Raw genomic sequence first — 22,010 nt, forward strand, 5'->3', positions numbered from 1 at the left:
ATAGATCAAGTTGAGCCTTTTATTTTTTACATTCATTTTATGTTCATGTTTTTCAATGCATACTGTATTTACAGATACTGACTGTGACTGTAAAGGATGTTGAACATTACCTTTTGCTGTTAACATTTGTAGTCTGAAAAAATTTTATTACAATTACATGGACTACAAGAAAATATTTAATGTAACTTTATGCCACATACATTTGTTTTTCAAATAAAGTCAATAGTTCTCGGACAGTTTTGGTCTTGTGTCATTTTCTGCAGCTGTATCTCTTGAACTGGAACCACAGTTGAAAGATCCCATTGGTGAACTGACAGCAGAAGCCATGTCTATGGGAATATTCCTATTCTCTATTTTTAATCTTTGAAACAATGTCCTTGTGTGGAGGAAACTGCATGAAACGTTACAATCCCAAAGTCTTTATTACCTGGACATGGCTCGAGGAAGTACTGGGGAGTAGAACAATTGTCAATAAGAGCTGGATAAATGTTTTTGAATTTTTAGGTGGAGGATTGTCAAAGTCATAATGCTTCTGGTTATATATGGCATATAGCTGCAGACATTCATGGTCCAGCATGCTGGACCATGAGTCTCACCCTCTGCAGGACACTCTGTCCGCTCTGGAGAGCAGCTTCAGTGAGAGACTGATCCACCCTCGCTGTGTGAAGGAGAGATTTCACAGGTCTTTCATTCCTGCTGCTGTCAGACTTAATAACAAACACTGCTAGCCCTGAACATGTGCAATGCTGACTTAACCATGTGCAATAGCGTCATATTCAGGTGCAATTACTGTCGTACTCGTACGCAATAATGTCACATTCATGTGCATATAACTGATGTAAATAGAGTGTTTATTTTACCATTATTATTATTAGTAGTAGTATTTTGTCTTACGCTAGCTGTTTTTATTTTATTTTATCTTTATTTTTCCCCTCCATTCCTTATTAAGCAATGAGAGGTTCTGTCTATAAGAGTTTTTGTTTATAAGAGTTTTTGTTTATTAGAGTTCTTCTATTAAAATTGTTTTTTAAACTTCCTGTAAGTTGTCTGTCCTTTTCCTCTGTATCTACCTGCGTTGCAACAACAAAATTTCCCCATGTGTGGACAATAAAGGATTATCTTATCTTATATGGTTTGAGCTGCCACGAGGGCTGCCATATTGGATTCTATCACTTCCGAATTCTGACTTCCGTGAGTTAGGAGTGTATGATCTAGTGCCGACCTAAAGGAAACCCTCCCAACCTGCCATTTTGCGAGGGGTCAACAACTCTGTAGTACTAGGTACCAATTTGTTTACATGAACAAATTGGTATCTATCAGAAAACATTTAAACCAGCTGAGGGCTGTTCCTCCGACACCTACATCACATTCCAACCTCTGCAGTAAAATGTTGTGGTCGATGGTGTCAAACGCTGCACTGAGGTCCAACAGAACCAGGATTGAGACCAGTCCATCGTCTGCAACTAATAAGATATAATTTGTGACTTTAACTAGCACAGTTTCAGTGCTGTGGTGGGCTCTGAACCCAAGGCTCTGATACAAGTTGAGGTTGTAGAGGACATAATGGCTGAAGTTATCTCTGCTTGATCAACAGCTGTGAACCTTTCTAAATTTACTAATGGATTTATATGGGACACTAGTTTTACAGCTTGGGCTTGTTCAGGGCTTATAGTGGGAGTAATTTCATCTGATTGATCTCTGATTGTTTTTATTTTATTGTTAAAAAATAGCTGAGAGTAGCTGGAATTGAGGGCTCCTGCGCTGTGACAGTTTGTTGCCTGGCTACAGTGCTGAAAACAAATCTAGTGTTGCTTTTGTTGACTTCTATTAGATTTGAATAGAATTTGGTTTGGGCCTTATGCAGAGCCTGCTTATAGGACAGCAGGCAACTTTTCCATGCTTTTAGGGATTCTTCTGTGTGGGAGCGGCGAAATGGGCTTTCTAATTTTCTAACTCTTTGTTGTGAATGCAGTTCTTCGTTGTACCATGGGGAGGCGCGCTTTGGCCTAATGATGTTTTAACAGAGCTGAAACATCAAGTGCAGACTTCAGAGAATTCATGGTCAAGTCGACAAATTGATCACTTATACTGGGACTAAAACTGTTCTCAGCAGGATCACATGACATGTCACTGAATATTGGCTCTATTATTTCTTTGAACTTTGAGATAGATTTTTTGGATATTGTCCTTTTCATTATAACTTTATTCTGTGGGGCTGGATAATCTTTAAGACTAACTGAAAGGGAATTAGGAAATTATCTGACAATATAGGGTTTTGAGGGAAGACAATGAGGTCATCTCTATTCCATACGTTAGGACCAGATCCAGAGTGTGCTTATGACACGTGATTGACAGCATGAGGCATTCAAATAAGCAAAATGCATTGTTAATTTTAGGGCTCATGAGTAGGCTTGAGTGTGAGATCACTGCCACACCACCACCTCGGCCTGTGCTCCTGGAGGTCTGAAAGTTAACATGGGTGGGTGGGGTGGACTCATAATAATAATCAGGACATAATCAGATCGTTGAAGCCAAGTTTCAGTTAGAGCTAGAAGATCTATGTTATAATCACCAATGAATTCATTTACTAAAAGCGATTTGGAGGAAATTGACCTAATATTTAGCAGTCCACATTTTATATGCTTATTTATTTGTTTATTTGTGTCATTTGTGAGTGTCGGCGCGGACAAGGTGACACAACGCCTGATTAAACTGTGTGTCTAAATGTATAGTGTCTAGAGCCATGGCATCATAATGATGGTAATAAGAGGTGGATTAATTCTGGTGGGACTGTGTATGACCTCACTGAAGGCCCCAGACCCACGGCCCGCCACTGCATTTCTGTATGTAGTACTTAAAGCAACAATTACAAGTAACATTTTAAAAGTGAACGTCAAAAGTTTATTGTGAAAGCGTCAACCAAGGGATATCTATCACCACTAACATATATTAATTCTAACATGAAAACAAATGTATTGGTTCCAAATCATTCACATCCCATAAAGATAAACGTTTGGGTTGCTATGGGTGTAGATTGATGGTGGCCATTCTTGTGGTGCATAGATAAGATAAGATAACCTTTATTTGTCCCACAATGGGGAATTTCCAGTGTTAGCAAACACAACGACAACAACGGAAGTAACTCCAGAAATCACAATTACAGTGGGTGGATGCCAGCCGCCATAGAGCACTGGGAAGGAGGAAGAAGAGGAAGAAGAAGAGGGGCAAGAAGAAGAGGAAGATGATGAGGAGGAGGAAGAAGAAGAGATCTCATGTGCTTTGAACTCGTGGGCTTTAAACTGAAGAATGAAGTCTAAATTGGAACTAAACGTCTGGGTGGAAAGGACATTCTTGTGTCCGATGCTGAAAGAAACACAGTCAGAGGAGTTATTGTAGGCGTCCCTACGACAACGCCTGTGGATCAAGTAAAGGGGAATTTGACTGGAGCTAAGGTGGTGGACGCTAGGGGGTTGAAGGTGACCCGGTTTGGGGTGAGATGTGACAGCCTGTCGGTAATAGCAACACTTGAAGGGAGGTGCCTGCCTAGTAAGGTGTTCATTGGGTACAAGAGCTATGGCATCAGGCCATATGTTCCACCGCCCCTGCGTTGCTTTAAGTGCCAGCGCTTTGGGCATATTGCAGCGGTCTGTAGAGGGAGGCAAAGATGTGGTAAATGTGCAGGAGATCACGAGTATGGGAAGTGTGACGTGGGAACAAAACTGAAGTGCTGTAACTGTGGGGAAGAACATAGCTCTGCCTACGGGGGATGCAGGTTTAGCAAAAGAGCTGCTGAGGTGCATAAAATAAAGGTCTCTCAAGGTATATCCTATGCAGATGCAGTCAAGAAAGTTTCAAGTAACGAGTTTAGAGTAAATACAGAGAGAGGAGCCAGCGCTGCTCCCAGCCAGGGCGAAATGAGAAAGGCCAGCGTGGCTCCCAAGAAGTGTGAAGGTTTCAAGAGTGGAGGTCCCAAGTGTGCAGGTTCCAGAATTAATGAGAATACCCTGGTTGTGGATAGAGAGGATTTTGTACTCTTTATGGTGGATGTTGTAAACTGTGCTGCTCAGACTCAAAGCAGAACTGAAAGGATCAGGATCATTGCTAAAGCTGCAGGGAGATTCCTTGGAACAAAGGAGCTTGATTGGGCAGATATAGAAAACAGGCTAAAGGCGCTAAATGGGAGTCGGAGTGATGGGGGTCTGCTTGTGGGGAGTCAGAGTGATCAGAGTGACGAGATGGGGGTGGGGGTGGTCTCCTGTCCTCGCCCAGTCTCGTAGACGCACGGCTACCAAGCAACGACATCAGTGGACATATTGTTGTTGTTGTTGTTGTTGTTGTTGTTGTTTTATGGCGGTTGGCATCCAAGTGTTGCATTACCGCCAGACTTTATTCCTCAGACTTTGTCGTAGTCCTCAGACTCTGTCGTAGTCCGTAAAAGTACTCCTTCCATTGCTTTGGTGTTACAAAGCCCATGAGGTCATGATATGTCTTTGTGACTAGAATAGTTGTTGTTGTTTCAGAGACCAACCGGCTTTATTCCAGGGAGACTCTTCTTCATCTTCCTCTCCTTCTTTGACGTTAGCCTATAGAATGAAGCCTGAAGAATAAAGCTGTACGGTGGAAGCACCGAACGTCAAAGAAGGAGAGGAAGATGAAGAAGAGTCTCCCTGGAATAAAGCCGGTTGGTCTCTGAAACAACAACAACTATTCTAGTCACAAAGACATATCATGACCTCATGGGCTTTGTAACACCAAAGCAATGGAAGGAGTACTTTTACGGACTACGACAGAGTCTGAGGACTACGACAAAGTCTGAGGAATAAAGTCTGGCGGTAATGCAACACTTGGATGCCAACCGCCATAAAACAACAACAACAACAACAACAACAACAACATATCATGACCTCATGGGCTTTGTAACACCAAAGCAATGGAAGGAGTACTTTTACGGACTACGACAGTCTGAGGACTACGAAAAGTCTGAGGAATAAAGTCTGGCGGTAATGCAACAATTGGATGCCAACCGCCATAAAACAACAACAACAACAACAACAACAACAACTTGGATGCCAACCGGCATAAAACAACAACAACAACAACAACCATAGAAGAAGAGGAAGAATGAGATTAAAGTCTAAGGTCTAACTACAGTAGGTAGCTGTAATGTAACACTTAGATACCAACCGCCATAAAACACCAAAGAAGAGGAAGAAGATTGAAAATATTAATTATCTTCATCTCAATTTGTATGTGTTGTTACACAGCTTTGTCCATTTCAGGTCGGTCTAAACAAAGGAGCCATGCATCTGTTGTTGTCCCTGTGTGTTGTCTGGCTGCTGCCCATGGCCTGGACACTAGAAGGAAACTCTCTTCCTCGTAGAATCATCTCCTATCAACGTGAGTGGATTCTTTTCTTCTGCAATCATGTATTTAGTTCCAGCAACTTTTTGGATTTTTATCTCATTTTAACTCAAATATTAATAATGTTTTTTTTACATACAGTGATCCCTCGTTTATCGCGGGGGTTACGTTCCAAGAAGAACCTGTGGAAGTCGAAATCCGCGAAGTAGAAACCTTTTACAGTTATTATACAATGAAATACTCCATAAAACATTGAAGCTCACGCGAGCCACTCTCACCGGCCTCTCACACGCCGCGCCGCTCTCACCGGCGTGTCCCGTAGCTCACACGCGCACTCTCACCGGCCTTGCAAACTTCGATTTGGCAAGCGGTTTTACGTACGTGTACATATTAATCCATAATGTTATTGACAAACAGGTAGAGAAGACGCGCAGAGACTGTTTAGCTAATCAGAATGCAGAACACAATGCATGATGCAAATCCGCGAAGCAGCTAGACCGCGAAAAGTGAACCGTGTTATAGCGAGGGATCACTGTATTCAACAAAGACACACAAAAACAATAAAGTTGGACATTACAGGAATGAACACATTTAGACATGTACGATGCTTCATCCATTACATTCACCCTCCTCCATTCACACAAAGCATTGTTCATCATCCTCGCCTTCCACATTTCAGTGTAGAAATGTTCAGTTCCTTCTACATTTTCTAAATGAACCAGGCTCATGTCCAGTACCTGCTACTTTGAAAACCGATTTGCTCAGATAAGGCACTTGTTGCTGCTGTGTTTATCTGTTATGAGACGCACTGATCGATCATGTTTTCTCTCCAGAGGATAATGTTGACTTGTTCCAAGAGGAAGGCGTCTTCAACTATTCTACTATGTTGTTAAGAGAAGACTTGGGCCTATTGGTCATTGGAGCCCGGGAGGCAGTTTATGCCGTAGATCTACATAATGTCTCTATCAAGTTTGCTTCAGTAAGAACATTTTTGTTAATAATAAACATTGTCAGTGTAAAAAAAAGCAATAACAGTTTGTTCTAAGTGCAAAGCTAACAGTTGTCGAAACTAACCACAGTTTGAATGTGCACTGTGTCTTTAGGTGAAATGGGAAGTGACACAAGCACAAACAGATGATTGTGGAAACAAAGGGAAAGACCCAGAGGTATGGCAGAGTTCTATTTTGTCCTTATTTTTGGTGCATTGAGTTTTATATTGACGTGCCTGTGTTACAGACAGAGTGCAAGAACTACATTAGAGTCCTCCATGAAATGGGAGACAACAGAATGTATGTGTGTGGGACTAATGCATTCGACCCACAGTGTGACTTCATGGTAAGATACATTCACTGTCACAGGTCACTGTGATATATATTTTCATGAAGAACATTTAATCAAGTGACTCGTGTTTACCAGTCCTATGCAGATGGGACATTGACTCTAGAAAACAAGGCTGAAGATGGAAAAGGCAAATGTCCATTTGATCCGTATCAAAAATTTGCTTCTCTTATGGTTGGTATGTGGCATTTATGACCTGTTACAGTAAGCTTACCCATTTGGATGAACCTAGTCATTTGTGAATTTTCATAAAAATTTTCCCCATGTTTTTTAGATGATGACTTGTACTCTGCAACTTCTATGGACTTCCAGGGCTCAAAATCGGCCCTTCTCCGGAGTCTAGGTGTTTCAATACGAACAGGCGAAACAGACCAGTGGCTTAAGCGTAATTAACATTCTTTGTTTGAGGATTTGAAAAAAAAAATATATATATACAGAAAATAACGTTGTTGTGTTTTACATATTTTAATATCTATGACAGAGCCCGACTTTGTGTCATTGGTCCATATTCCTGAGAGTGTTAATAGTGCTACTGGAGATGATGACAAGGTTTACCTGTTCTTCAGTGAGACTGCAGTAGAGTATGACTACTACAATAAAGTGGTGGTGTCCCGTGTTGCTCGTGTGTGCAAGGTGAACATATTTATTCTTAAGTTATATTGATTTATGAAAGAATTTGACAGATGTGGTCAGTTGTGTAACAATGGCTTCTGTCCACAATGTGACTTGTCATTTACCATGTTGCTGGCACTCAGCTGTGTTTGTGTTTCACTCTCACACAGGGTGATCTGGGTGGTGTGTGGAGACTGCATAAAAGGTGGACTTCTTTCTTGAAGGCTAGACTTGAGTGTCCCATCTTGGAGTCTCAGAGTCTCACCCCTTACATTATCCAGGACGCTTACCGCTGGTGTGACCCATTCAAGCCTTGGACTGACTGTTTAATCTTCACCATCTTCACCCCACAGTCAGCATGTTACAAACTTTTTGTTGTTGTTAGACTTTGACGCTACTTGTGTCTCACTTGTCCCCCTGTGTTTAGAGACGCGTCAGACCTGTCAGCTGTGTGTGTGTACAATATGTTGGACATCAGCAGAGTGTTTACAGAGGGCAAGTACAAGACCCCGGTCACCGTAGAGACATCTTTTGTGAAATGGGTGATGTATAGTGGAGAAGTTCCTTTTCCTCGGCCTGGAGCTGTAAGTTTTGCCCAACACTTGCAAAAAAAGCATGTAGTTGTCTTTGTTCTTTTATTCTGTTGTCTCCTCTGTTCTTTGCCAGTGTATTGACGATGCAGCACGTAAAGCAAACATAAATCAGACATTAGACCTCCCGGATAAGACACTTCTGTTTGTCAAAGAGAAGCCTCTCATGGACAACGTCATTCAGCCCGTTGGCAAAAAACCCAGTTTGGTGCGAAAGGGGGCCACGTTCACACGGATCATTGTTAACCAAGTACAGGCTGCAGACGACAGAATGTACCACGTCATGTTTATTGGCACAGGTTTGTGAAAGGTTGAAAAGAAATGCATTTACACACATTTTGGTGAATGTGTCGAAATACATTTCAGTATATTTTTTATGCAATGAATTCAGAAAATGGCACCGTAGTGAAAGCTGTGAACTATGATGGAGAAATGTTCATTATTGAAGAACTACATGTCTTTAAGTCTCCAGAGGCAATTAAGATCCTTCGGTTTTCCACTGTCACAGTACGTCTTCTGTGATGTTTGTCTGCAGTTTGGTCTGTTTTAAATGCATGAATATAACAGTAAATGGTATGTGTGTAGGATCAGCTGTATGCTGGCTCAGACTCTGGAGTGGTACAGATACCTGTAGCCACCTGCGACAGGTCTTCCACCTGTATCGACTGTGTTCTTAACAGAGACCCATACTGTGGCTGGGACAAAGAGACAGGGACATGTGTTGCTCTTTCCCAATTGCAAAAGTAAGTTGATGTGTATTCATACAATCTGAATGTGGGGATAAAATATGTTCTACATATATTTACATGTTTTTATTTTTATTAGGAAACTCATTCAAAGTGTGCAAGATGGTGATGCGTCCCTTTGCCCGAAATCTGGTGAGTACAATGCTGGCAACAACAAGGTGTGCATAATGACAAAGGACTTTTATATAGCTACTATATATATACTTTTATTTTTGGCGTCCCATGGGTGGCACAGGCACATGTGTGCCACCACGTACTCATGTGTCATCACGCTCCCCAGTCACAACTTCTGACAAAAAAGTCTCGCCTTTTTGAATATGTAATCCATTTTCACCTGCAACCATCACGGTGGCTGCCCACGAGTCTGAAGGTTCACTAGTCCGAAGATGTGATCCCATGCAATGGGCTCAACTCGCGGCTCTCGTTGGTGCAGCGGTTAAAGACACAGTTTCTCAGATACTGAGTTACTCAGATTGCATTGGTTTGATCAACTCAGAACTCCACATCTCTGAGTAAGTTCAACCAGATTCTAGCAGCAGGCCATTCTCATCAACTCTCATCGGATCAGTGTGAGTCCTACCAAGGAAAGGCCACAACAAATATTTTATCAAAGCAAATTTTGTAAAAGCTATAGATTTATGAACACCTCTAATATTAAAAAGTTATGGGGTTGCTTCAAATAGATTGTCTCCTGCACATTTAGAATTGCTATCCATTTTGATCCAGCAAAGTAAGATGTCAAGAAACATACTTTTCATTGGTTGTAAGATTTTAATTGGTATTGTATTGTTGTTTACTTTCAGCCCCAAATACACCTGTTAATCAATCCATATGGGTCGGTGGAAACCTGAAGCTTCACTGCACTAATCCATCCATTCACGCTGCAACCATCTGGGAGCAAGACGGACGAACTCTGAGCCCTACAGGTCGTCACTACTTTTTAAAAGATGATCTGCTTATCATAAACACCTCAGACTCGGATGCTGGGCTGTACAGTTGTCTCTCAGTCGAGCGCTCCAAAACAAATGAATACACAAGCACTCTAGCAGAGTATCAGGTTAACGTAGCCTCATCTGCAGTTGCCCCTAATGATGCCCCTAATGTTGTAGGCCTATATGCTGCCATTGCACTATTTGTTATAGCTTTTTTGGGTCTTTTATCATGGAACGTATACAATGGACACTTTACATGCATACGCAGAAACGAGAGGACATAACTGTCTCCTGAGAGCCACAAGTAGTTACCTGATCAGCCAGTTCCTCCCACATTCTGTTTAAATGCGGAAGGGTCTGGAACCCGAGTCAGAGCCAATCAAGTCGTCGGCCCTTAATCGCTCAATCCAATCCCAGGCGGAGGTTGTAACGCGTCACACTGAAGAGACGGAAGTTGCTTTTCACCCCTGTTCCAGAACGTTCAAGATGGCGGAACCGGCTTGTGACCTAGTGTTTACATCTGCTCTCGCTTCGGTTTTGAACAATCAGGAAAGTATCAAATCCTTAAAAACAGCAAAAAACGCGTTGAAGGCATTTCTATTGGCAAAAAATCCTCTATTATTCCTTTAATAATCCGTTTAAATAAAAGCTTTTTAACTTTTACCCGTCATAGGATCTTTTTTTCTTTTTTCATCTGCCACATGTACATTTTTGGCATACTAAAATTTATATTTTTGCAAAAAAAGGGGCACCTGACTGTTCCCATTTAAAAAAAACGTTCACATCTATGAGGCGCTCTCCAAAGTTATTTTAATTCTGTTGAAATTTGAATTTGAACCATTTGAAACATCTTTTAATTTTCTAATAGTTGAGCCTTTTTATTTTTTACATTCATGTTATGTTTAATAACATGTCAATGCATACTGTATTTACAGATACTGACTTTCACTGTAAAGGATAATAAACATCACCTCTTCCTTTAAACATTTGTGGTTGGAAAATAAATACTGTGGATTACAAAAAAAATCTTTAAGATAAGATAAGATAAGATATTCCTTTATTGTCCCACATGGGGAAATTTCATTGGTGCAACGCAGGTAGATACAGAGGTAGATACAGAAGAACAGATCACTTATAGGAAGTCTGAAAAACACTTTCAGTAGAAGATCTCCTATAAATAAAAACTCCCATAGACAAATAAATAAATAAATACCATTGCATGTGATCCCGACAGTAATTGCACATGAATATGTGTCACGACAGCACATAGATTGCACATGAAATTCACAGTAATTGCACATGAATTGCACATGAATTCCAACAGCAATTGCACATACGACAGAATTGCACATCAGTATTAGGTTAGGTCAGTATTGCGACGGGATAACGTGACGATCTCCGGGTAAGACGACTGTTCTCCTCAGTTTCATGAGTTCCTCCTTTGTGGAAACGCGGTACGGCGCCGGCCGGGGGGCGGGGCCGGAGCCGGGGGGCGGGGCCGGAGCCGGGGGGCGGGGCCGGAGCCGGGGGGCGGGGCCGGGGGGCGGGGCCGGGGGACTCAGAGCCAAGACACATCGCAACGACACGACGAAAACACTCAATCCAGCCGAATAAAGTCAAAACAAGTTAATTTAAAGCGATTCCAGTGCGTGTCCCGATCGTTCGTGAAGTTCCTCTTTCATATAAACGTGTATATAAACGTGTACCGACGACACGCCGTACTTTAGCGCGGCCGGAGGGCGCGGGGGGGGCTGGTGGGCTCGCTCGGAGCTAGCTCACGTCACAACAACACAACGAACGCAACGAAAAACGCTCAAATCCAGCCGAAAAAAGTCAAAAACAGTTGAATTAAAAAACTATTCCAGTGCGTGTCCCTATCGTACAGTAAAATAGAAAAAATATACTAACTATATTTACAAAATATAGGAGATAAAGCACAATAAGTGTGAGAAAGAAGAGAGAGCGTTTACACCGGGCTGCCAGCTGTACCAGCGCCTTATGACTTTAATGTAACTTTATACCTGTTAGAAAAATTTATAAAATTATCTCCTATTATTTTACTCTTATTATATTGTGTCCTGAAAATGAACTGTATTGATGTGTTTTTTGAGAGACAGAGTGGTCAAGGCCAACCGGCTCATTATCTACCAGTGGACATCTGTAGCGAAACCACTTCTGGGAGTGAAACGGGAAGCTCCAGTTTTACTCCCTTATACACACTCACACACGAGCCCTCATTATTTTTCTAATGTTTGTGTCTTATATTATGTTCAAAAGTTGCCTGGGCGTTTGTCCCCCCTCCCCTCAGGCTTAGGCAACACATTTGTAACTAGGGGGGTGAAAATCTTGATAAATATGCCGGAGAGCGGGCACAGAGCACAGAACGTACAGGGAAGTGACCCTGGTTGCATTTGTGACTGAGTCGTTATCTCTGTCCGTTCTCCTTGTGTGGCAGTATGGCCTGCGGGCAGACCATGCCACTTCCTATTGGCTAATCATTAGGGCCGTTGGCCAATAAAATGTTGTTCAGTTTTGTCATTCATCCTCTGACCTACGCACTTCCTGGGTCTGGGTGTTGCTCCACGTTCCTCCGCTCTCCAGGTAGTAGTTGTCCTTTTTGCTAATGCGACTCGATTGTGTAGTTTTACTCATAAAATGGTTTCTGTGGTTTAGTGCCGTGGCCTGTCGCCTGGCGCCGCTTTGTTAACGCTCCGATGTGATCTCTGCTGACTCGGGATTGTTGTGGTCTCGCTTTCATAGCCCCACAACGCGTGGGCCCGGGCAGCTAACGTGATGTAACCTAAACTCTCTGGAGCGGGGTGTGCGCTGGAGCCGTTGCCTTGCCCTGCCCTCTGGTGATATGGACGTCTGTGCCCTGTGTTGTCCAGATCCACTGGACTCTTAAAAGACTATACATCCACGCATAAAGAACTGATACGAACTGTGTTGCTACCTAAGCCTGTGTTGGCAAAGTATTTATTAAATGAATAGCCTGTTAAATAAATTACATGTGAAACTGGAATCTGCCTCTGTATAATCAAGAACGAATCTGTGTCCTTTTAGTTAGTTTTCCGGGTGTAAGCCCAGTGGCGTTGTTGGTTTTATTTTCTTTATTTTTATTTAATGTAAATTAGTTTAAAACATTTATAGGACCACCCGAATGCCACACTTGCAAGTAAAAATCTGTCTTGTCTTCCTTTCCTTGCATTATTTCAGTTACAGTTGGTCACCAGCCCCAACAAAATGGTCCTCCGTGCCGGATGTCAAGACACCTGAGGACTCCTGGAGGCGACAAAGACTCAGATAAGACAGTGGCCACTGCAGAAAGACCTTTTCCCGGCTGACTCTCTGGCCGTCGACGGGAGTCTGACGGTTGACGACATACCGAAGGAGGGAGACAAGAACAATAAAAAGTAATTATGTCTTGTATTGAAAACCTGTGTGACTGAGGGACATAGCAACTAAAAGTTGCTGTGTGATTGTGGAAGTGTGTGTGTGTGTGTGTGTGGGGCATGAAACCATTAACATTCCTGACGGAATTCACTGACGGGTCATAGATACATAGGTAAGATTCTCTACCTGGCCACAGGTTAAAGTGAGAATACTGTGACTACGATTATCACTGTCTGGACGAAGGAAAATTCCAGTTTTAGCCGAACCCTAGGTTCATACAACTGGACCAAAAACTTTCAAAATGGGAAACGAGTATGGGAAGTTAGTGTTGCACACTTCAAATATGAGGTTCAAAGTGTATTTTCATTGTTGTTTACTGTAACAAAGACAAACATTTGTCAATGTCCATGTCATGCTCTCTGTTGTTACAGGAAACAGTTCTTCTTTTACAATGTACAATAGCTCAAAATAATCATAAAATAACAAAATATCATATACATAAACAAATTTGTGACAGACATGTGTGTTTGTTCTCTTAGAACGTTTTTAGATTAAGCAAAAGTGTCATTTTTAACTCTCCTGGTGATCCCCTTTGTTTCGATTAGCATATTAGCATACTAATGTTAGAATAGCACAAAGTTACAATAAAACAACAACCAGGCTTCAACTTCATAATCTTACAGACAATTTCGGCCTAAACTGTCTCTCTATTGCCTTATTCATGTTCACAGTTCCCATATAAACATTTGTTTTACCACTTTACCTGTAACAAAGACAAACATTTGTCAATGTCCATGTCATGCTCTCTGTTGTTACAGGAAACAGTTCTTCTTTGAGCAGACGCCCCAGATACGGAGATAATAGAGCTCCCCTTGTGGTGTGGCATAGGAACTACACTAATGCAAATCAAAGCGAATTGAACACAGTCTGTCTTTCTAAAACAAACAAAATGATATTAAATAAATTATAACATGAAATAAAATACATTTCGGGGGGTGCCCTATTTGCTAGTCCCACACTCTCCCCTCCAAAATTAAATGGCGTCCCGACATTCTGACATTATCAGTCCATATGTTTCTTTTATGCATTACATAGTTCGAAGTTAAAGCAAGGTAGGAGTCAGAGTTCACAGTCTATAAGGTGCATAACTTCTTCAAGAAGACCATATGACATGTATCTCCCGTTGATGTCATATGTGCGCAGCAAAGGTTATCGTGCACTATAACCGTCCACTGCCTCCTCCCTTACATGCCAGGGGTATCTGCACTTTCTCTGAGTAAGGTTTCTTAACATAGCAATAACCTCCTATCATAAGAAAATGTCAGGCTTTACCATTAACCAAATATATCAAAAATAAATTAAAATAGTACTTAAGAGCTATGTCAATACAATAATAATAACATTAAAGCTGAAACTTTAAACTTATGAACCTGAATAGTTGCTATTGAACAGTTCAACTAAACACTTATTTATCTGACAAAGTGGGTTGTCCCAACCTATGGTAAGTAAACATTAGTCTTGGTTTTCTCAATCTTAAAGGATACTTTGACTGCTGCATCGAAGATGGACCGGGGTCTTCTTGGTCACTGCCTGCAGACTCAGGAGACTGATGGTCTTCCCCATTGCTTTGTGTGTCATTGTCTTCGTCCAAGCTTTCAACATCCATCTCCTGTTCGTCCATCTGTGGCTCATTTTCCTCTACTGCACTTGAGTGTCTTTCCACCTCTTGGTCTTCTATAGTAGTCTCCTCTGCCAGCTCATAGTGTTCCTCAGGTCTCTCATTCTGTAGTTGTAATCTTTTTATGCCTCTCCATTCATCCTCTTCATCTGAACTGTGTTCTTCTTGTGGTTGCTGTTTTTGTGCCCGTTTGTTACTCTTCTTCTTCTGTTTTTGTGAAGGCAAATTGACTTTTTCCACAGGCATGAAGTCACAAGGAAGCAGGAGGTTTCTGTGCATGATCCGTACTCGTCCTTTTCCACTTTCTGGCCGTATCTCGTATACAGGACTGTCTTCATATTTCCTTTGAGTCACCACGTATACTTGGTCTTCCCAAAACGCTCTCAATTTACCCGGACCGCCTCTTTCATTCAGATTTCTCACCAAGACTCTGGATCCAGGATTCAAATCTGCCCCATATGTTTTCTTGTCGTACTGCATTTTTCCACGTTCACCTTCTTTGTTGGCTGTTTCTGTGGCAAGTCTGTAAGCATCATTCATTCGGTGTCTCCATTTCTCTGCATAATCTCTGTGAGATGTACTTTGGTCTTTTGCAGTGAGTCCGAACATCAAATCGATGGGAAGTCTTGGGTTGCGGCCAAAAAGGAGAAAATACGGTGCATAACCTGTGGCTTCACTGCGGGTGCAGTTATAAGCATGTACCACTTTTGCTAGAGAGGCTTTCCAGTCTGCTTTCGCTTTCTCAGGCAGGCACCGCAGCATGCTCAGCAGTGTCCTATTGAACCTCTCCACTTGGCCATTGCCCTGAGGGTGAAAAGGTGTAGTCCTGGACCCCTTCACTCCGCTGTACTCCTCAAGCTTGGCGAACAGTTTGTTTTGAAACTCCCTTCCTTGATCATGATGGAGTCTTGTAGGAAAGCCGAATTTCAACATGAAGTCTCCATAGAGTTTCTCAGCAGCAGTTTTTGCAGATTTGTCCCTACAGGCGTACGCTTGAGCGAATCGAGTGAAATGGTCCATTACCACCAGGATATACTCATATCCACCCTTACATTTTTCCAGATGGAGGAAATCGATTGACACAAGCTCAAATGGGTGCGTTGTTGTGATGCTTGTGAGAGGAGCTCTGGTTGGTTTGTTTGGGCGTTTGTTCTTGAGGCAGCTGCATACTCGTGTTATGTGATGTTCAACATTGCGCTGCATATGAGGCCAGTAGAAGCGGTCTCGGATGAGGTTTAAGACTCTCTCCACTCCAAGGTGTCCCATCTCCTCATGCAGCTCTTTGTAGACGAGTTCATGGTATTTCTTGGGCAGAACCAGCTGGGACCGGTTTGCTGTTCTTCGGTACAGTAGCCCGTCTTCATTGATGTGGAGTTTTTGTTTTTCTCGAGCTAGGGCAGCTACATCCGTGTTTTGAATCTGTTTCACACCTTTCGGCCAGTGATTTGAGGAGACATATTTCAACACCTGTCCAATGATAGGATCATCACACTGTGCTTTTCTGAGAGCAGTTCGGGACAGTCCTTGTACTGACATCGTCATTTGTTCTACTTCCTGATCAGCTATTGCAGAAGAGATCGTGAATGGACACAGCCAGGGGTCAGTACCTTCTGCATTGACAGACAGAGCCTGTGTCACGCTGTGCATCACTTCATGTGCCACTGTCTGTGTGCAACTTTCCATGTATCTTTCCATGTCCAGCGGCATGCGTGATAAGCCATCTGCATCACGATTAGCTCTTCCAGGACGATATTTGATCATGAACTGGAAGTCTGCGAGTTCGGCGACCCACCGGTGTGTGGTTGCATTTAGCTTGGCAGTCGTGAGCACATATGTGAGGGGGTTGTTATCTGTGTAGACCAGAAAAGGCGGTGAATAGTACAAATAGTCTCTGAAGCGCTCACATATGGCCCACTTGAGGGCCAGAAACTCCAATTTTCCCGAGTGGAGATGGTAGTTCTTCTCTGGGGCAGTTAGAGTTCTGGACCCGTATGCAATAACACGCAACTTCCCTTGCTGGTTCTGGTAAAGCACTGCTCCTAAACCCTCCTGGGATGCATCACAGTGTAAGATGAATGGCTGTTCAAAATCAGGGTACCCCAGGATTGGCGGCTGTGACAGGAAATCGATGAGCTTATTCAGAACTTGTTCATGTTCAGTTGTCCACACAACAGGGTAAGATGCTGGGAGCTGACCACTTTTTACCATCTTTATCTTTCTTGTCTTCTTTAGAGCTGTTTTTTCTTTTGAGGCATTGTCTTTTGTCAAGAGGTTATAAAGAGGGGTGGCTATGCGTGAGAAGTTAGGAATATAGCTTCTGTAATAGGAGACAAATCCCAGCAGTTTCCTTACTTCACCGATTGTTGTCGGTTTCCTCTCCTTGAGTGCCTGAACAGGGGCAATGTCTGCAGGGTCCATTGTGTATCCATCGTTAGTGACTAGCCTGCCCAGAAATCGCACCTGATTCTTAAAGAGCTCACATTTCTTGGGTGTAAGTTTCACTCCATGAGTCTCATAGCGCTGCAGAACACTCTTCAGATCATTAAGATGATCATTAAACGTTTTGGAGTGGACCAGGTTGTCGTCCAGGTAAGGCAAGCAAATCTCATCTCGTAGCCCCAACAGACACTCCTCCATTGACCTCTGGAACTCAGCTGGGGCAGATGATAAGCCAAAAGGTATTCTCACCCACTCATACAATCCCCATGGAGTGATGAATGCTGTGAACGGACGACTTGATTCCTCTAGAAAGCCCTGGTGATAGGCCTTTCCTTGGTCCAACACCGAAAACCAGGAACTCCCTGTCAACGTATTAAGCATGTCTTGGATCCGCGGAATGGGATGGCGGTCCGGGATAGACTTTCGGTTCAACCCTCTGTAATCACAGCACAGGCGGAGGCTGCCGTCCTTTTTCCTCACGCATACAATTGGACTGGAGTAGGGCGATTTGGACTTGGTGATCCAGCCTCTGTTCAAGAGGTCCTCAAGGTACTCTTTGACTTCTTTATGGAGCGGTTTTGGTACAGAAATATAGGTGTGTCGTACCGGTGTAGGGTCACTGAGGCGGATCTTAAGCTGCAGGGATGGTATGGTTCCCACATCCTTGTCATTCCGAGCAAAGACATTGCTCATTTCTCTCAGCACTTGTCTCACTCTGAGCTGTTGTGCGGGGCCAAGATGATCCAGGGGAACTGGCGGATCCCATAAACTGTTGTCTTGTTCGTTAATCCTACTTGGTTGTTCGACAGTCTGTTCAATAGTTTGCGTCATTACCTCCGGTTGCATCATTTCCGCTGTTTTTGTGTTAGCTGGGTATATTGTCTTCACCGCTCGAGTTTGTCCTAGTGTGGTTCGTGGAGACAGGAAGATGTCATGAGCCGTGCCGTTTGTGATTGGCAGGGTGACACTAGACCACGTCCCTCGTTGTAGTCGCACCACACTCTCTTGAACCCCCAAGCCCTCTGGTAGATGCAAAGGAGAACTTGGCTCAAACAGGACATCTTGTTGTTCTGGAAGGGGACTGGTTCTCACATTACACCGGACAGTCTTTGTTTTGCCTGCAGGAATGGTAATCAGTTCTTTTCCTGTTTTCACCATGCCTTCTCTTAGCCCTTTCTCTTTATTTCTCATCACTTTCAAAAACACTTCAGTTTTCTTGCAGTCAAAGGAGAAAGCTGCACTGACAGCATCTGTCATGGCACGTGGTGGATATATGCCCCTATCCAGCAGGTACTCGATTACATTGAAACCAATGATGGGATCCTCTGCAATTTCCTCTTGACCTGTTACCAGCACTGGCACGAGCAGCTCCATCTGTGTGACCTCAGAAGTAGGAAGCTCAAACTTCACCTCCACCCACACCATGAAAAGGAATTGGAGTTTGGTTCACTGCCCTTCCGTCCAATATGCTATGGCCCAGGATTTCTGACAGACTTCTCACTTTTGTATGCGGGATATTCTGCTGTCTCCATTTCTCATTGATGAGACAGACTTGTGAGCCTGTGTCCCACAATGCCTTTGTTTCAAGTCCATCAAACCTGCAGATGATCATGTGTTTCTTACCAATCAGGTGGAGGAGCTGGGCTCTTCGTTCTGGTGAGAGGAGATTAATGCTCACTACTGTTCTTTCTTTTTCTTCAAGGTCAGCTGCTCCTTTTGTTTCAAGATACTGAATACTGTCTGTAATGAGTTTGTGCATATCACTTTGCTCTTTTTGTTTTGACTGTGGAACCAGTGGAAGCGTTTGTACCATGCTAGCTGAGAGATCTATTGGCTCAGTTCGGTCCATGGGCTTTCTTCGGGCCCTACATCCTCTGGAAAGGTGACCACTCTGTCCACATTTAAAGCAATGATCACACTGTTCCTCCTGGTCACGCTCTTGGCACCTCTTACAGCCTCTTTTCTTATTTATGCGTGGTTGGGGGGAATATCTTTTTGATTCGACAATGGCACTTTTTATTTCAGCTATTTCCCCTTTAAGTTTGCTTATAACGTCCAGCAGTTCAGATTCTCTATGAGACACTGTAGGCAGTGTTTTAGTCTTTTGCGGCACAGCAGACGACAGTTCACGGCCTCCAACAGCATTCATCTCTGCTTCTTTCGATGTCTGAGGTTCTGCTTTTATTTCCCTGATTCTTGTTTCCTTGCTGTGTTTTCGAAACTTCTGTTGCCTCTCCCACTCAAGGCTTGCTGCTTCATTAATCTTTGCAATCAGGATATCATCAGTAACCTCAGCATCATCAAGGTAGCTTTTTATTTGGTACTTGATATTATCATTTATGAGTCCTGTACCCACAGCTCGCAGAAACTTTTTTTGTATTAGCTCAGCACTGTACTGTTCTTCTGCCCCTGGCTCTCTTGATGAAGCAAAGAGACGCTCCTTTAACTCTATTGCTCTGAACAAAAAGTTCTGTGGGGACTCATTGTGTTCTTGGGTGATGTTAATCAGTCTGTGGTAGAGATCAGTTGAGCTATCCTCTTTGTAGTGTCCTTTAAGGATAGTTCGGAGTTGAGCTAGTGTCAAGTCTGTTTTGATCTCTAACATATCACGGAGAGTCAGGCCTGGGCTAACAGCTCTGATCACAGCTTCCACTATTTCGGCTTCACTGTGCCCTTTTCTCCGTCCCATCTCGATCTGATGAATGAGATTGGAGTATGATAATTTATCCTTTTGTCCTCTTTCTCCAATTTGACCATTAATTTTGAATTCTCTGCGTATGATAAACTCAGGTAGCTGAGTTGGCGGTGGAGTAGCTGACCTGGGGACAAAAGATGTTTTTTGTTCATGTTTAGTTGCACTAGTTGTGAGTTTTGCCATTTCTTCCTCCAGTTTTTGTGTTGCTGTCTGGAAGTTAACTTGGAGAGCGGCATATTGTTCTTTCAGACCGGCCAACATTGCTGCCTCTGGACTGGGATTTTCTGTACCAGACTTAGTTGTGTCAGTTCTTCCTTTCAGACCATTTGCAAATGTTATCAAGCGGGTTAGAAACTCACGTGCCACTTCCTCTTCCTCATCTTCTGTAGCTTTATCAACTACTTCACTTATGGCTCTGATCAGCGTGTGCTTCTTTTTCAAGTTTTCAGTTGAGATTTTACCGTGCACGCATACCTCCAGGAGTTGCTCACAGTTCAGTTGCACCAAGACTTCACTGAGCTGGTCTTGTAGTTGTTCAAACTCCATCTCTTGCATCTCTGTTTCTTGCTGCACCGCTGATCCCACTTCTGACACCAGATTTTGTTGCACACTTCAAATATGAGGTTCAAAGTGTATTTTCATTGTTGTTTACTGTAACAAAGACAAACATTTGTCAATGTCCATGTCATGCTCTCTGTTGTTACAGGAAACAGTTCTTCTTTTACAATGTACAATAGCTCAAAATAATCATAAAATAACAAAATATCATATACATAAACAAATTTGTGACAGACATGTGTGTTTGTTCTCTTAGAACGTTTTTAGATTAAGCAAAAGTGTCATTTTTAACTCTCCTGGTGATCCCCTTTGTTTCGATTAGCATATTAGCATACTAATGTTAGAATAGCACAAAGTTACAATAAAACAACAACCAGGCTTCAACTTCATAATCTTACAGACAATTTCGGCCTAAACTGTCTCTCTATTGCCTTATTCATGTTCACAGTTCCCATATAAACATTTGTTTTACCACTTTACCTGTAACAAAGACAAACATTTGTCAATGTCCATGTCATGCTCTCTGTTGTTACAGGAAACAGTTCTTCTTTGAGCAGACGCCCCAGATACGGAGATAATAGAGCTCCCCTTGTGGTGTGGCATAGGAACTACACTAATGCAAATCAAAGCGAATTGAACACAGTCTGTCTTTCTAAAACAAACAAAATGATATTAAATAAATTATAACATGAAATAAAATACATTTCGGGGGGTGCCCTATTTGCTAGTCCCACATTAGCATCAAAAGACTATAAGACGGTAAAACAAGTTGAACCGAAAGCGCTAAAACCCCTCAAACTATGGGTAACTAAATATGGATTCAAAGGCAGGCTAAATTCACAAGAAGTGACAAAACTACATGAGCAAATTTACAATAATTGCGGGGGCAGAGAAGCGAGAATGATAAAAAAGGAGGGAAAGAAAGTAAAGTATGGTTAGATCTAGCAAATAAAAGAGAAAAAGGATATAAAAAATGTACCATGTTGTGGGAACAAACAGATGATATGGAAACAGGGCCCAGCCAAGAACAAAACCAAGATCTGGTCATCGAGGCCCCTGCCGTCAACTGCCGCCCAGATCACTCTGCACCAGCCCTTTATGGATCCTCCTGCGGGTGGTGGGCCCACGGGAGGTCGGTCCCACGTCTCTGTGCCCGGCCCGGCCCCGTGGGGAAAGACCCGGCCACCAGGGGCTCACCGTTGAGCACCCCCTCCAGGATTGACGTTGATTTTTTTTACAATATATTTTTTATATTAATGTTATGTTCATGTTTGTAAACGCATACTGTATTTACAGAAACTGACTTTGACTGTAAAGGATAAGGTAGTTGGAAAAAAATACTGTGGATTACAAGAAAATCTTTAATGTAACTTTATACCACACCAATTTGTTTTTCAAATAAAGTCAATAGTTCTCGGACAATTTTGGTCTTGTGTCATTTTCTGTAGCTGTATCTCTTGAACTGGAACCACAGTTGAAAGATCCCATTGGTGAACTGACGGCAGAAGCCATGTCTATGGGAATATTCCCATTCTCTATTTTTAATCTTTGAAACAATGTCCTCGTGTGGAGGAAACTGCATGAAACGTTACAATCCCAAAGTCTTTATTACCTGGACATGGCTCGAGGAAGTACTGGGGAGTAGAGCGTTTGTCAACGAAATTTGGA

At 42.6% G+C, this 22,010-nt stretch overlaps 1 long non-coding RNA gene and 1 pseudogene across 1 annotated transcript; both read left to right on the forward strand.

The window, feature by feature from the left end:
- On the forward strand, positions 1 to 21,764 carry LOC140356398 (uncharacterized). Its single transcript, XR_011926070.1, has 2 exons — positions 1 to 128; positions 21,666 to 21,764. It is a non-coding gene; the product is annotated as an uncharacterized lncRNA (long non-coding RNA).
- Positions 5,292 to 12,074, forward strand: LOC140355620 (semaphorin-4E-like; annotated as a pseudogene).
- Positions 21,765 to 22,010: the final 246 nt, after the last annotated feature.

This window comes from Eucyclogobius newberryi, unplaced genomic scaffold (genome assembly GCF_026437365.1).
Source record: "Eucyclogobius newberryi isolate DKJ021-1_F unplaced genomic scaffold, fEucNew1.0.hap1 SCAF_12, whole genome shotgun sequence".
Lineage (NCBI taxonomy): Eukaryota > Metazoa > Chordata > Actinopteri > Gobiiformes > Gobiidae > Eucyclogobius > Eucyclogobius newberryi.